Source organism: Centrocercus urophasianus, unplaced genomic scaffold (assembly GCF_019232065.1).
Source record: "Centrocercus urophasianus isolate 14NV4802_14NV808 unplaced genomic scaffold, USGS_Curo_1.0 seq_687, whole genome shotgun sequence".
Taxonomy (NCBI): Eukaryota; Metazoa; Chordata; class Aves; order Galliformes; family Phasianidae; genus Centrocercus; species Centrocercus urophasianus.
This window is the reverse complement of record NW_024885296.1, coordinates 47,923-64,333: the sequence shown is the minus strand read 5'-3', so window position 1 is coordinate 64,333 and position 16,411 is coordinate 47,923.

Genomic DNA, 16,411 nt, shown 5'->3' with positions numbered 1-16,411 from the left:
AAAAAAAAAAAAAAAAAAAAAAAAAAAAAAAAAAAAATGAGTTTTGTGGGGCGTCCTTTTTTTGGTGTTTTTTTTTTTTCTTCCTTTCTTCTCTCCCTTTCCACGAAAAACTTTCTCAACTTTGGTGAACTTTCGTGCTTCAACTTTCTTAAAGGGACCGGCGGCCACAGAGCAGGGGGCGATTCCTGTGGGCTCCCTCGAGGGCTCCAGGAACCTCAGGGGTGCAGCCCGACAGTCCTGCGGCAGCAATGCCGAAACCCCCCGCTGAAAGCTGCACCTCAGCCCTTGGGGCTCAGGATGTGGGCTCCGTTCTAGGGCAGCAGCCCCAAATCCGCCAGAAAAGCATCCCTTCATCCCCCAAAACGTTATCCCCATATCCTCCAGAACAGTATCCCTTCATGCCCCGGAATGTTTTCCCCATATCTTTCTGAGCAGCATCCCCATATCTCTCAAAACTGCATCCCTGCATCTTTCAGAGCAGCATCCCCGCAGCCCCTAAGGCAGCAGCCCCTCATTCCCTGGGAGAGCAGCCCTGTGTCCACTTTCTGCCCTTCTCCATGTCCACACGGGTCCGTGGACTGGCCCCATCCCAATGAAATAGGCAGGGGGATCTGAGCTGATATCGTACTCAGTGCTGTCTACCTGCTCAGCCCCAAGGTTGGGTGAGAGAGGGAAAACATCAGTTCTACATTAGCCCCCTGGTCCTACTGGCACCCCAAGCTGGAAAGGCAATGTGAGCCCCCAGTCCTTCGCTTCCTCCTTCCCAGGCTGAAGTCCCAGATCTCAGCTTCTCCTCATAGGGAAGCTGCTTCTGTCCCTTGATCACCCTGCGGGTCTTTGATGGCCATCAACTCCCTTCCCTCTCCAGCTCAGGGACTGCCTTTATGGGGATGCTGTGAGTCACACACATCTCCTCCTTGACCCGTCCCCCATGGCCATCTCCCCAACACAACTCCATTCCTTCCTTTTCAGACCATGCTGTCCCAACAGAGCTGAACTTCTCTTCGAAATGAAACTCAGTCCATGAGCAGGACATCAGCTGCAGGTCAGGGATGTTTTGCACACATGTATGTCATGAAGTGAGCGAGGCTGGGTGTGATCACAGCTGGTTCCTTCTCTCACACCTGGGTTTGGTGCCCTACTCAAGCCCTATCCCAATCTGCTTCTCCACCTGCTCATACAGGGAACAAACTGCCCTGAACTCAGCCACCCCCGCATGACCAAGGAGCTGTGGATCCAGCACCAGCACGAAGGTGGATCCCAAAATTAAGCAAAGCTTGACCACGTCTTCACATGAGGAGGCACAATGTGAGGGGAGCACTGGCATTGCATTACTTTGCTTTCTAGGTTGGGGCTGCAGCAGCTGCAGCTGTGTGTGCACAGCACAGAGGATTTGCACATTGGATTCTCATACGGATGGTGGCAAGGCAGCTGTTTTTCTAAGGCTGCATAACGAGCTGCTAAGCCAGAGAGCCCAATCCCTGCCAGGTTGTTGTCCTCTGGGAAGGGAAAAAGAAAAAGCACTTTTTAGCTAAGAAACCAAATACCTTGTTTTAAATGTTGTTTTACGGGGGTGGGGGTGGTTTGGTTTTCTGGAGATGTTTCACACCAGGGATACCTCAGCCCTGGCAAACTCAGAGAAGAGCCTCCAGCCTGACCCCAGCACCAGGGCCACAGTGGGACAGGGCTTTCTCCAGCCACCAGCAAAGCAGTATGAGGGCGTCAGGAAGACATGGAGCCCACGGCAAGCAGAGGACACAGTGAGGTGGGAGTCAGAGAAGAAACAGGAGAGAACTGTGAAAATGCGATGCCTGCAGAGATTCAGGGTGAGGGCTTTTCGTTGGGTTGTTTTGCAGTCCCTGCTTCCACATGGAAGTGAGTGGCTTTAGCTGCAGCATCTGAGAGGGTGACCCTGGTTCAAACCAAGTTTCTCATGCAATATGTTTTCCTAGAAGCACTCTTCACCCCAAAGCATCTCCCATCCAACAGCGTCCTCCTCTGCACCCTGTTTTGGGAGTGAAGGCTGTCAGTGTTCATAACCACTGAGCAGGTCCTGGGAAGTATTTCTTAAGTACCTCAGTGAAAAACAGGTTGCAATCAGCTGAGAAATCAAGGTGAAATGTGATGGAGTTCAGCAAGAAGCACACAGTCCTGCAGCTGGGGAGGAACAACCCCCCCAGCACCCCTGGGGGAAATGGCCGCAGGGGCCTGGGGACACCGAGGTGACTTTGGGCCAGCAGTGTGCCCTTGGGACAAAGTAGTGAGTGGTGTCCTGGGCTGCATTGGGCAGAGCACTGTCAGCAGGTGGAGGTTCTCTCCCCAAACCTTTTTATCCGCGTTCCCATGTCCTGTGTGAGTGCGAACCTGACTTGGCTTGCTGCAAGCACTGACAGCACCCAAAACGGTCTGCCAGACAAAACACAGAGCCACCTGCCTGCAAGGAGGCAGAGTTTCCTTTGGGGGATCGTAGGGCTGTCGCAGGGGCTGCCTTGCATCCCTGCTAGCCCCAAGCCCATACAGGCTGCACTTTGGAGGAGGTGCTGTACTGTTTTGCTGTTTCTCACTGCTTATCTGGAAGCTGAGCCTTGGCACTTGTCCCAGAGCAGAGAGGACGTTCCCGTGTCATTTCCAAAGTGTTTGAGGGACGGTGATGGGAAAGTGTGCATCCTCCAGGCACAACATGGGTTTTCCTCTGCTCACCGCCAACACCGATTTCTCCTCCTCCCACTCTTGTCTGGAAAGTCTCACATCTCCAAAACCACTGAGCAAGCACTGCTGGAGTCACCAATGGCACTTTACAGGACTTCACATCAGCTCTCAGAGATCTTTCTGGCCAGCAGCTGCAGGACACTTTGGGGTTGAAGTGCTGTTTTCAGTATGGATCAGCATCCAAACATCTGGAGACCCGTTATAGCGTTACATGGGCAGGGACCTCCAGAGCCTTCCATCCAACATCTTGCTCACAGTAAGACTGTCACCAGTGATGGATGAGGCCAGTCCTGGCTCGAGAACCCCCAGGCATGGAGCCCCACCACCTCTCCAGGTTCCCACCTTCCTGCAGGGAACCAGAGCCCAGCCATGCCAAGCCACCATCTGTGGCCACAATCCCACTTCATATCATCTGCCCCTACCGAAGGACACGTAGCTCTGCTATCTTTCTTCTTGTCTAGGAGCCGTAAGTGCTAATGGACTCCTTGGACCTCTGTTTGGCCAAACTACCCCGGCCCAGGTCCTTGGTGACCCTCTTGCAGTTTCTCCACCCCTCGTTCCCATTTCCATCTCACAGCACTCAACCCAGTCCCACAGCCCTTACCACCTCTCTGTCCCCAGGCAGTAGTGACAAAGCTGAAGAGCAGCTCCAGGCTCTCTGCACAGCTTGGTCTGAGCACCATGTGGCCACACCACTCCCACAAGTTCTCCACGTCGTAGGTATCAACACACCGATGCGTAAACCTCACATGGGCATTTCACATCTGCAGCTGGGTTTGTGAGAATGCCAGAAGTTCCATTCCTGAGGGCTCTTCAGGTCTGTTAACCCTGAATCTCCTTTCCTAAGCTAGTACTTTAAAAAATTATGTATATGTCATGGTGACACCATTTTGAGATGGAAAAACTGAAGCTCAGAGCACCCAGCATCACGAAGCCAATAAGCAAAAGTGCCTTGCCCCTTTGGAGACCCAAATCCTGTTGCATTCAAAGTCGTGAATGCAACATGACACAAAGGCTCGAGAGCAACGGAAGGATGCGCAAAGGCAATGCTCAGGGTGCTTGGTGTCAGTGAGGTGCAGGTATTGCGCTCCTCTCTGCAGCATCCCAGTGACTCTGGGGCACTACTAAAGAGGAAAATCAGCACCAAGGGAGGAGGGGAGCTGGATACCAAAAGATGGGATGCAGACAGCTCTAACAGCGCAGGATTTGGGGTGTCCCATAAAGCACAATGGGGAGACACCAGGGCTCGTCTGACATCACATGCCTGCAGCAGCTACTCCGAGCGCTTTCAAACTTTAATTCCTTCCCGCACGTCATCGCCCGTCTTCTCCGGCTCTGCCTTGCCCCATGAGACGTGCTGAAGCTAACTGAGACAGACAGGGGCTCGGAGGTGTGTGCAAATGCTTGCTCAGACGCACCAGATCGCTGCAGAGCGGCTTTTATGGGCATTTCGGAGCGGCTCCTGGCAGCGCTGCCGGAGCTGAGAGCCGGGGCCGTTCCCTGCTCGCCGCGCCCCGTGACGTCCCAAAGCCGCCCAGCGGGCTTCGGACCAAAAAGGGGTGAGGAGAGCTCGAGTTTAGGAAATCTGAATAAAATATGCACCAAACAGAAGTGCCTTCTCGGAGCCAGGAGCACAAACAACGAGCCGCAGGCTTTTCCCTGACGGACTGCAGATGCAGCATGCCTGCAGTCCCCCATTGCAAAACACTGCATGGCTTTTGCAGTTTATTCACCTAAGAAATTCACCTGGCTTTAGTCTGCCCCAAAGCTCTTCTTTTTCTTTTTTTTTGCCTTGAAGATGAAATACACACACAAAAAAATTGGCGTACTCCCGAGCTTGTGCAGCGCAGTAACAGCACTGCTATCCTGTTAGTTTAATAATGTATTGCCTGCACTGTCATATCAATTATGGGCGAATAAAGCAGCGGGAATCTTTTCTGTGGTTACTTATGAAAGGTCCCAGAGACAGCCCTCCCTGTGCCCAGACCTGGCACTTGTGCCACTTCCAGCTCATGTGGAGCAGAGGGACAGGACAGGGCTCAAGCTGAGCCACTGGGAGGTGTCACCGTGTCACGCTGTCCTCGTGTGTTGGAGCATGCTGGGTGTCACCATGCTGGGACCTTCGAATGCCAGCATCAGGATCCCTCCGTGCCCATGGGATGGCAGCGGATGGAGCATGTCCCAGCAGCAGGTCCAACTCCGACCATCAGTTCCAGTCCTGCATCCTCTTACATCACCTTCATCCCTAACCAAAAGAGCATACATGGAGCATATAGAAGGCTGAAGCGCTCCCAAAATTTGCCATTAAGCAGCTACAAGTCAAGAAGGCTGTGCAATACATTCCCTGGCCATCCCAGAAAGCACAACCAAATAAAAAAGAGAGCCCATGTTCATGCAGGGAATTAACGTCCAGCCCTTTTATGTGCTGAAGACCTTGGAAAACAAAACAAAAGGACTTGTTGTGGATGAAACCTTGGCAACACAGCCAATGTACACACGACCTTCTGACTTGCAAAACATGGCCAAAAACCCAAGCGAGCAGCCCCAGCGCACGCGGCATCGCTCGGCTCCCCAGGCACTACAGTGCTCCGTGGTTCATGGGATGGGACATGCAGGATGGCTGCTGCTCCAGCCTGAATGCAGTGCTTTCTCAGCAGCACTGGCCTGGAAAAGCCCTTCATCAGCTCTTTCCTGTTTATTATGTCCTTCCTTAGGATTCTTGGTGCTCCTATGGGATCCCTGTACTCAGTGCACATGCCCCTGGTGGCCCCCAGGGTAGGGGAGGAGCCTCCTCGCAGCTTTGCTCCTCCTTGCTGCTGTTCTGTAAGGTCTTGTTGGTCTTGGGGACGCTGAGCATCACTGAGGACACTTCAGTAATCAGACTCCACTTTCTACGCCCCGTCCTGGGGGAAATATTACCCCACCAAGAATATTCAGAGCTCCTGGTGGATTTGACCTCACAGCTCCAGCCTCCCATTCCCCGTGCAGAACCTTGCCCTCCTCCTGGAGCCGACGCTTCCATCCAAGGGCTATTTGCTGCTCCTCTGTCATGTGCATAACAAGGGATTAGTGAGTCAGGGGAGGATGAGAGCTAAATGAAGCATGACCACCTCAGAAGAAGCTGCTCTATCAATCTTGCTGGAGTGGGTGGCCTCCCGGAGTCAGGAAAGGCAACGCTGTGGCAGCACCTTCCCACCAGTGCCATTACCAACCCTGTGCAGAAGATGCTCACCACGGCTTTGCCAGCCTACTTTTGAGGGCTCCATGGCTTGGCCAAAGCCAGGGTGCTCCCAACAAGATCAGGGAACATCCCCATCTCTGTCCCCAGGGCACCCCAAGTCTCTCCCCTCAGTGTTTCAAGCTTTGGCAGCAAACCAAAGCCATCCATCTTTCCAATCCTTCATCCCAGAAATGCCAGACTTGTTTAAACTGGACTGTTTGGATGAGGCTGCTCGTGTCGGTACGTTGGACACCCAGCACGAAGGAGCTCAGCTCACGATTAATGCTTGGCACAGCTTGGAAACCGCAGAAAACAAAGAGTTATATCATGGGATGATTCCTAGATGAGCTGCAATTACTTCTGCTCTGCTTTGACCACAGCACATAAACACTGAGCACCGATCGCTTCAGCCGATGGGACTGACCCTGTGCTGCATGCTGTGCTGGTGCCTGCGCTCCAGGCATTTCCCCACATCCCACATTCCTGCAAACACCCACTGCATCACTGATCACGGATGCTGTGAGCGCTTCCAAGAGCTGTAATTGTAACAGATCCCCACCACCCCTCTGGTTGCTCCCGATCCACGGCTCTCCATCAGCTCCAACCTTGCCATTTCCCCTTCTTCCCACCCAAAAGTGTTTACATGCCAACTTCCCAGGAACAATCCATCTTCAGGAAGGGAATATGGCCTGGAAAATTCCAGCCTCGGCATAAGTAAGGGGCTATGATGGAAACTGTTTTGCAACCTTTGTTTTTCTACCCTAATGCTGGCAACCCCATAAACTCACTGGCTTCCACATGGCCACCTCCCCCCCCTGCAGCCCCGTTATCTCTCTTCCTACACCCCAAGGAACCCTAAAAGCTCCTGGTCGAGACCCAGAGCTCAGGGATCCAGCGAGCCCCCTGCACGCACGCGCCCTGCCAAGCGAGCCCTGGGACCAGCTGATTTATAGGCTCGTGCCTCGTTATGTTTACGCCAGGCGAGTTATTTAAAACGAGGAGAGCGAGAGGAGCCGGGTTTTGTTTAAAGTCCGGCGAGGAGATTTGCCTTAAATAGTCAAGAGCTGAGATGGGAGGGAGGCCGGCAGCAGTGCAGACCTCCGGGGTGAGAGCGGAGCCGGGCACCGCGGGGGAGCCGGGGGGGAGAGAGGTGGCAGCGGGCTCCTGGTTAACCCTTGGGTGCTGCTCACACCCGTGGCACGTTTCCCCTGCATGACTCACAAGGAGAGAGGGGCACACATGAAACGGCAGCCCTGAGAGAAATGCAGCTGGCAGCGCGCAGCCTGAAACCTAACGATGGCAATTCACAATGCAGATTATGTCGGAGCAGCCCCTCTGTGCCCACCCCCAAGGAAGCCCTGCAGCCTGGCACTGCTCCAGCTAGCAGCCCCCAAGCAATGACCCCCTGCTGCTTCCCCCCTGCCCTCGAGGTCTCCTCGCAAAGGCCGCTGCTGTGAGAGCATGGCACGAGCTGGGTTTGCTCAGCGCAGAGCACGGACACGATAGCTCTCTATAAATACATCCGGGGTCACCACCAGGGACGGGGCAGAGATATTTAAACTCAAGGGGGATGCTGGCAAAAACAAAAGGCTAAATATAAACTTTCCATCTGCAGCGCCAGGCTGGAGGGAAGGTTTTAACTCCTGGAGCAAGGAGGTGGAGGAAGAGCACCCAGAGCAGTGGGGCAAGGCAAGGGTAGTGCTGGGCACGTCCTCCTTTGTCCCCATCCTCAGTGCAGAGCAGATGGGAAAAGGCTCTCATCCCTGGCCCAAGCAGGGCAGTGAGGGGCAAGATGCTGCTCAGAGATCTTTCCATGGCCTTGACTTATTTGGTCAAAACTGCTGATCAATTGATCAGAATAACATGCAGCATTATGCTGGAACAGGAGAAGCCAAAGCTGCTGCTGTGCCCTTTGCTGATCCCCAAATTCTTGCTCCTTCTGAAATATGACAGTTGAGGAGAGGGGGTGAGGGGAAACAGCACCAGCGTGCAGGCAGACACTGGGATAAATCCTGGTGCTGCATGCACCTGATTTGGGGAGCTCAGAGCTCTGTGGTGAGGACTGAAATCAGCCCCATCTGACCTCTGTCCCTCTGTTCCTACACTGTCACCCCACTGAGCTTGGGCTCGATCTGCTCTGTCCTCATTGCACCAGAAGTGCGTGGGCCTTTGCAGGAGGCTCCTCAGCGTTTGCAGTCGTAAATCACAGCAGAGCTGCTTGAGCGTGCCGTGCTCCCAAATCCCCTAAGCTGCAGCCCCGATAGCAGCCCCACCAGTGCAAGCGGAGTCACGTCCCCAGTGAAAAGTGAAGAGGGCATGCAAAGGGCTGCGGGCACTGAGATGCTGCACTCCAACACGGGCTGGCACCCTGATGTCCCTCAGACAGCACGGAATGTTCTCTCTGCTCCCCAGAATGGCTTTAATTCCTGCTGTGGTCCAATCAGCTCTGTGCTGTCCCCATTCCCGTAGCCAAAAAGGGGCTGTAAGTCCATCGGGTCACCCCCTTAGGGAACATCCCTGCAGCTTCTCTTCCAGGTCTGGTGTGATCCCTGAGACCACAGGCCTGGGTTTGGGGCCCCAACAGCAAAATCTAGGGCAGGCAGCATGGCTGTCAGTGCAGCCACTGCATTCCCCAGGGACAGATAAAAGCAGCAGCCAGCAGGGTCCTTGCTACCCTAAAAGGGTTGTCCTGTCACTTGGGCTGGCCTGGCTTGTGTTAGCATTGCGGGAGGAGCCACACGTCACTCGAAGAGTGGGTGCCATCTCAGCCCTGCTGGCTTAGGGCTGCCTTATCGACATGGTGGGGGCTGCAGGAGCATCCTTGGGCCACGTCACCCACGATGGGGACGAGGACGCCGAGGACAAGCCCAAGTGTGGCCGCACGCCCGGCTGGAGCCGTCACATCCCATCAGGCTCAGCCAGCTGCAACAGCTTGGAGATGCTCGAGCCCCCACGCTCTCCGAATTCCCCTCCATCCCTTCCAGCCTGTGGTTCCCCCTCCGCGCCCAGCTCCCTCGAGCTGACGTCTTCCAGCTGCTGGCCCGGCACTGCAGCCCCTGCCTGCCCAGCTTTGCAGGGCTCAGTTGGGGGATGCTGCATCCTTCCATCCCTGTTTCGGTACAGCCACGCTCCGTGCCAGCCTCTCCGCTTTTCCTCCGTGAGCCATCAAATATTCATGGCCCTGCGTGGTAAATAAGCATTACGAATTCATGACTTGCTGAATTAAACGGGGTCTGGTTTGGGCCGCTCGGCCAGGCAGAAGGAAGGGCAGCTTTGCCAGTAGCAGGTAGGGCGAAGTGGGGACAACGGGATGTTTGTGTGTCCCCTGCACTATGGGCTCCTCCCAGTTGTGCTGCTATATCCCCAAAAGCCAACAGCATTCGGCACCGAAGCTGTCCCACGTCCCAAATCAATGACAGTGCAGCCCCCAAGCCCTCACACTGGGGCTCAGTCGCCCCTAGGAATTCATCCAGGACTCACACAGTCCTGCTTGCCCCCAAAATGCTGCAGGAAAGTGGGACCCGAGGCTAAGGTTCGTGGCCTCAAGCAATATTCAGTCAAGCACTATGGTTACAAGACTAACTCAGGTTAATGGATAACATGGCAACTCTTCACCTGGTGAGGGAAATGAGCGCAGGTAGCTTTTCTCAGCACGCAGAGGATGGGATCCCCAGGTCTGACATGACATGTGGCACAGGAAAATACATTGGGCTTCACACAGACCCCTTCTCCTGCCATCAGTTCCCATCGCTGGCATTTCCCCACTTCCCCTCCACCTCCTCCGTGGGGTCAGGAAGTTCCCATGTGGTTTCGCCTGCCCTGTGGTGGCTTTCACACAGGATAACAGTGTAGCCAGACCCCCAAGGATGCTCTGACCCACAGACTCCATCCCCTTGCCTGCCAGGGATGGGATCAAGCCTGGTCTCAGGGTGACCCCAAGGCTGAGCTGATAGTGCAGCAGCACCAAATCCTCTCCCCGGCTGGGCTGGGCTGCAGCAGGGAGGTGTTATGGGGTGGAGGGCACGGTGGAAAGGGCTTAGAAGAGCAAAAGGATGGGGAGAGAGGTAGGGAGGTGGCAGGCAGCTCTTCCCTGGCTTTAAGGTTCGTGGCCTCAAGCAATATTCAGTCAAGCACTATGGTTACAAGACTAACTCAGGTTAACTGGGCTCCTGGCGTGCCCAGGAGGGGACAGTGACAAAGGCCACAGTGGGAGGCAAGGGATGGATCCAGCCACTGTGAGCTGCACAGTGCTGCACAGTGAACAGATTTCAGCTCCCTCGCTGGATCCAGGCTCAGAGAAATCCAGGCAGCTCATAGAGTGTTTCAGCAAACTTCTGAACCCACACGAAGAAGCGTATTCCCGCACACTTCCGCTATTTAAAATCAAAGACGTAGCTAATTTTTTTTTCCAGGGAAGGCAGTCCCAAAAGCTTAAAATCCCAGTTGGGCGTCAGCGGGACGCGATGCTGAGCTGATCGTAGCGGCAGGGAAGCGCTCGTTGGGAAAGAGTGACCCCAACCGTCACGCTGGAAGGAAATCCACACTGCTCTCAGCCTGCGGGAGCGAGGCGAGGCGTCTGAAGCCCGCTGCGGGGAGATGCGAGGCAGGGACAAAAGCGACGGGGTGGGTGAAGCAGGGCAGCCCCAAGGCTCCTCTGGCTGGAGATCGGTGCGGTTTTGTGAGACAGGAAGAGTTGCAAGGGGCTGGTTTGGAAAGGGATCTGGGTTTGTGTTAGGAGGTTTGGAAATGTTTTAAAAGGCTGCGAGATGCACAGGCTGGTTCGTGGCGTTACCTCCCCAGCGGCAGGCACTGCTGTGTTCCCAGCCCGCGGCTTCCGTGGTGGGATGGGGCACCAGCAGTTCCCAGCAGAGATCTGGGGAAGGAAGGACCCAAAAGCAGGGCTTTGTAAATAGCTTCCCTCAAAAACAAGGCAAACAAAGTCTGGCAGATCCACAAGTGGCACTTTAATATTTTCCCAAATATTTTTTAGGTTTTAGTGCTCAGAAAAGGCTCCAAGTGTAATTAAAAAAAAAAAGAGGAAAACACTGAAAGGCACACGGGATATTTTGCCAGTCCCTAAGAACCCGCCCCTTCACCTGGCAGCTCAGATGTGTACAGGTGCTGCAATGATGGCCGGGCACCCAAATTTCAGTGAAGATGTGCAGGATTGCGCGCTGCCACCACCAGGGCTGGATCCCATGGCCCTGCTGCATCTCAGGGGTGCCTGGCTGCATGTTGGCTCTGTCCCAAAGCCACATCACAGCAGGAGGCAGATCTGGGTGCTGCCGGTCCCTCACAACACCATTGCCATCCCTGCATCCAGGACAGGAGGAGGCAGGGTGCTCTCCCTCAGCCCTGTTTGCACGCTGAGGACACGCAGAGGCAAACGTGAGCTGGGATCCAAAGGATCCAAGGGACAACTGCCCCTTGGAGCAGCTTCACGAGTCCTTTCAACAGCACACAGTGCCCTTCTACCAGCTAGCAGTCCATAAAGACTTCATCAGGCAGCTCCCAGCAGGTCTCACATCAGTATCCAAACGCCAAGCACGTGTGGGAGCTCCAGCATCATGCGTGCACTGTGGTGTGAAGCTTCCAGTGCCCTGTTTGGGAAATTCCTCCGTGCAGGTATCTCACAAAGCTTTTTATCAGCATTTCAAAGAAGCACAGGAAACCTGCTCAGGAATCCCCTGCTCAGCTGTTTGATGGGTATTTCCTGACGTTCTTCCTTGATTTTTCCTAAGCTTGGCTTTTCTTAGTGCCTGCGGTCGGAGCCCCAAGGACTGCAGGATGCTCAGGAGGACAAGAGCACCGGAAATAACTGCAGATGTGGCTCTTGAAGAAGAGTCTTTTGGTTTCCTCATTGGTGCCTGATGCACCTGCACGGCAAAGGTGTTTGAGTTTGGATTGAGAGCAAAGCTGTACAGAGCCTGGGAGGCCTTTTTCCTCCTTCCCCCTCCTTTTATTTCCTTTCTCCATTCTTCAGTGCAAAGCTTTGTTCAAACAACACTTCCCTGGTACAAGGAGAACTGCTAGGTAATCAGCATGAAACGTTTTGGCATCTGAATGCGTTCCAAGCTAAGAAATCCACACCAGATTCCCATTGCTCTCCTAACAATGCTGGAAAACAATGTGCAGCACACACCCCTGCAGAGAACCCGCCAGGGAGAGCGCTCACACACAGCGGGGCAGGAGCCGCGCGGGCAGGGGAGCTGCCAGCACATCCCAGACATCTCCACAAGGCAAAACATGGAGAAATGGGCAACAGTAACATCACAGAGTTCACCAAAGAGCAACGGGAAGTCCTGCAGCTGGGAAGGAACAGCTCCAAAGCCGTGCTGGGGCACCCAGCTGGAAGCAGAAATGGCCGCAGGGTGCTGGGGACACCGAGGTGACTGTGAGGCAGTGATGTGCCCTTGGGACAAAGTGGTGAGTGGTGTCCTGGGCTGCATTGGGCAGAGCCCTGTCAGCAGGTGGAGGTCTTCCCCCAAAACCCTTTCCTGCCTCCCACAAGGTTACACTCACTACAACTTGCTCTGCACGCTGACAGCCCCAGAAAGGGTCTGTGGTCTTCTCTGCAAGATGAAAATCCAGAGCTGCTCATCATCCACCTTAAAAGGAGCCTACCTAAGAAATGCAGACTTTATCCCTCAGGAATACAAGAGGTTTCTTACTCTCTGCATGCCCGACAGAGATATCTGGGGCTGTTTCAAATAAAGAATGCAATTTTATACAAATAAGTTAAAAAGCGCCTAAAAAAAAAAAAAAACCACAGAATGCAGCAACTTTGAAACACTACCAAAGTGAAATTGGTGGTTTTGAGACAGCCAATGGAAAGGGTTGCACATTCATACTGCATCAAGCAATTTAGCAACCCGTGTCATGAATAAACAATCTACCTTCATCTCTTGGCAAAATATCCATTAAACCTTAAAGAAGAAAATTGTAGAAGACAAGTACTCACACCTATTTATACTCATTCACACTAAAAATACCCACAGAGCAGTCTCAACAGCATTTGGAATACATACAGGAGCCCATCACAAGAAAATCAGCAGCTTCAGGTTGATCAGTGTCCTGGGTTGTGGTTGAGAGGGGCTGAGGGGCTGCAGAGCAAAGTCAGAAGCCGTGCCTCAGCTCCCAGCTGCAAGCGAGGCACGTGGCTTTTCAGGACAATGTTCTTCTCTTCGCCTCCGTTCCCAAGCAATCCAGAGGGCGAAGACGCAACCAGCCTCAGCGGTGGTTTCACTGAGCCTGAAAATTCCTGTGGGGCCACAGAAATATCAGCTTTATGAATCTGACCACATGGGAATGGAAAGGCACCGAGCAGAAGCCCTTGCACGTGCAGAAAAAGCCATGGGACAGCCAAATAGGAGCATGAGGGTTTGGGGTTTGTAGAGAGCAATCCCAAGCCCACATGTGCACAGAGCAAGGGAAAGAGGAATGGTGCTACCTCTTCCAGCAGTCCACAGGATGGGACGGAGGCAAGATCAGGTTCAGGAAACATCTGGATACCAGACCTCAGCTGCGGCCTCCGAGTGATCCAGTGGATTAAAACAGGCCCAGACACATCATTATGGGGGTGTAGAATTGAGAAAAGCAGTATTATTAGAGCAAACAGAGGAGGTTTTTTGCCTGGACAGGTCCGTGAGCTCCTCAGCTCTTTGTTCCCAGCAGCTTCAGCAAGCAGGCGCTTTGCAGCCCGGAGCGAATCCGCGCTCCTGGACCACCAGGCTGCCCAGCCAACAGCCAAGGCAAAGCCTCCAGCATCGCTTCACAACATGCCTGAAACCCAAACACCGAAGCAGAAAGAAAGGCAGCTTCTGAGTGAGCCTTGCTGTGCCGGTGCGGAGCACGCCAGCCGGATTTCAGCTGACTTCAGACAGCTCTATCAGAAACACCTCCGGCTCCATTCAACACACCGCCACACAGCGCCAAAAAGCAGCCAGGATGAGATGCCCCAAAGGTGCCTGTTTTTCCCTGAGGACAACAACAGAGCTGCTTGTTCCCAGCTCACATGCAGAGGGCTGAAAAGAGGTGTGACGAAGCCCGTGTTAAGTGAACAAGGGAGAGGAGATGTGCCAGAAAGAATGAGCTCATTGCAAAAGTAATTGAAAGGGCTTTTACAAAAATCAATACAAATACCTAGCTGGATTCAGATGTGCAGTGTGTCAGAGCAAGACACTTCCTCACAGCCCGTCTGTTTTCCATGTCACATCCACCAGCCCTTTTGCTATCAGCCACAGCATTTCCTTTGCACCCATCAGTGTGCCACAACACAAGGCAGCTTGCATGACACTTGTCTGCACAATAGGAAGCATGTTCCTGTTTTAAACACAATATTGTTCTTCCCAAAGGCCTCCTTTTCCCCAGGCAGGTCCCTCCAGCAAAGAACTCCTCTCTTCATTAGCAATCCGTCCTCAGATATTTCTCCAGGGCTCATTTTTGGCACTTGGTGCCACCCACCAGAGCCTGCACCAGGAGGTCTTGGATGTATCCTACAGCACGAATGGACTCCACAAGCAGCCAAAGAAAAAGGCTCCGGGCACAGAGGAACAGGGAGGCCAAGATGACGCAGAAAAGCAGCTGTGAGCATCCTCCCATCACAGCAAACAGGGGCAGAGAAACACAAACGCCTTTTTTTAACCAAGGGAAGCGAGCTGACACAGCCACAAGCTGGGAGCCACATGCCCCAACCTCTCACTTACACGTTCCTGCCTTTGCTGTAGGCTTTGTTCTTCGTGGCTTATTTTTTCCATCACACCTCATTTCCAGGCTGTGCTATGCCAAGTGATCACAGACGGAGGAAGTGTCTTTTTCCAGTATGTGAAGTAAAACCCTGCCTGCCCCTGCAGGGCAACCCATCCTGCCACTGTGCAGGCTTGCTGGGGGCTCACGTGTCTCTCACAGCAGCACCTCACCCCATGACCACCCCGCTGATGCAAGCAGAGCCCTCTCCGATGCCTGTGAAGGCTTGGGGGCTGGCCCAGAGCATCTTCAGAGCACACTGCTCGTTGGTGACACGCAGAACCACGGCGGGCTGATGGATGGGCTACCACGTCTTGTCACCAGCTCTCATACCCCGCCTATGTTCTTTTGTCTGCCTGCTCAAGACCTTGGATGCACCAGTATCGCCTCTGCTAAGCTTGAAGCTCAGCGTGCTCTGAAACAACGTGTTCCTTGACCTGCTTTTCTCTCATCACTAATTCACACCTAGCAGATTTTCAACTTAGCTCATGCATGAACTCTGCGCTGACACCACTTAATGGCTAAGTAACGAATTCTGACAGAGCTCATTAAAACACAGAGAGGCATGGATGGCAGCAGCGTGCCTCAGCTTTGACCCCCAGCTCCAGGCAGGTCTGCCAGGGAATCAACTCACTATGACAGGAATATGAAGGAGCAGCAGAAAACTGCATCAGCATGGCTTGCTTCAACCATTAAAACCCAACCCTGAGGTGGACAATCACACGAGAACTCTGAGACACGATTCCAGCCTCACAGCCCTGCAGGCTGACCGACTCCCCTGAGCACATCCATGGCTCACCCAGAAACACGGGAAGCCAAAACCCAGGAACGCTGCTGGTGCTGCAGCGCTGGTAATGCAATACATGTCAGCACAGGAAGGCCAAACTGGCAGCCTGGGAGGATCAAGGTATGAAAACAAAATTTCTTGGCAGCGTTTCGTTTTGTATTTTTTTTTTCCCCCTAGAAAAACAAGATCCTAACAGAAAATGAGCAGTCACAAAAGCAGGGTGAAAAGGCTGCAGCTGAAGACATAACTGCATTCCCAGATATGTTCTCAGCCCTAGAAAGTTCCAAATGGCACATTCCTAAAGACGATTTTAAATAACTGAAGGGCATTAATTACTTGGAGAGTTACCGATCTTTTTCTATCTTTAATATCAAAGTTCTGATCCTAAATGTTTTCCATGAGGCAGCACGCCTCTGACACAGCCAGCTATGTGGTACTGAGGGCTCTGAGGTTCTGGTCGCAGTGATGAGGGCACAGCCAAGGGAAAAGCATGCGGTACTCACTGTGGGAGCAGGCAGAGGGAAAGGCTACAGCTTCCCTAGTACAACCAGCAGCACGGGTTTCCTTATCTGAGAGGTTGTGGCTGTGAGGTCAGCCTGTGACTGCATTGCCATGGAGCCAGTCAGAGGGGTGAACGGGCTTATGGCCATTTCTCACACAAACTCATGGCCAGGACTGATGACAAGGAAGAATGCAGAGCAAATGTTCGAGAGATGCTCCCTTCCCACAGGGACCCTGCTGTCCTTCTCAGCCTTGAACATCTGGGTAGCATCTTTGCTGTCAGTCCCACGTTCAGGAAGGCTGTGACAAGCAGCTGTCCTCCTGTCATCTCCTCACTTGTTTCCACCTAGCATCTTCCACCCTAGGCAGCACCATGAGGCTGCCAGGCTCTTAAACACCAAGGCCTGCAGACATCATCACCTGGAATTTGGGATGATGAATCCTGAAAC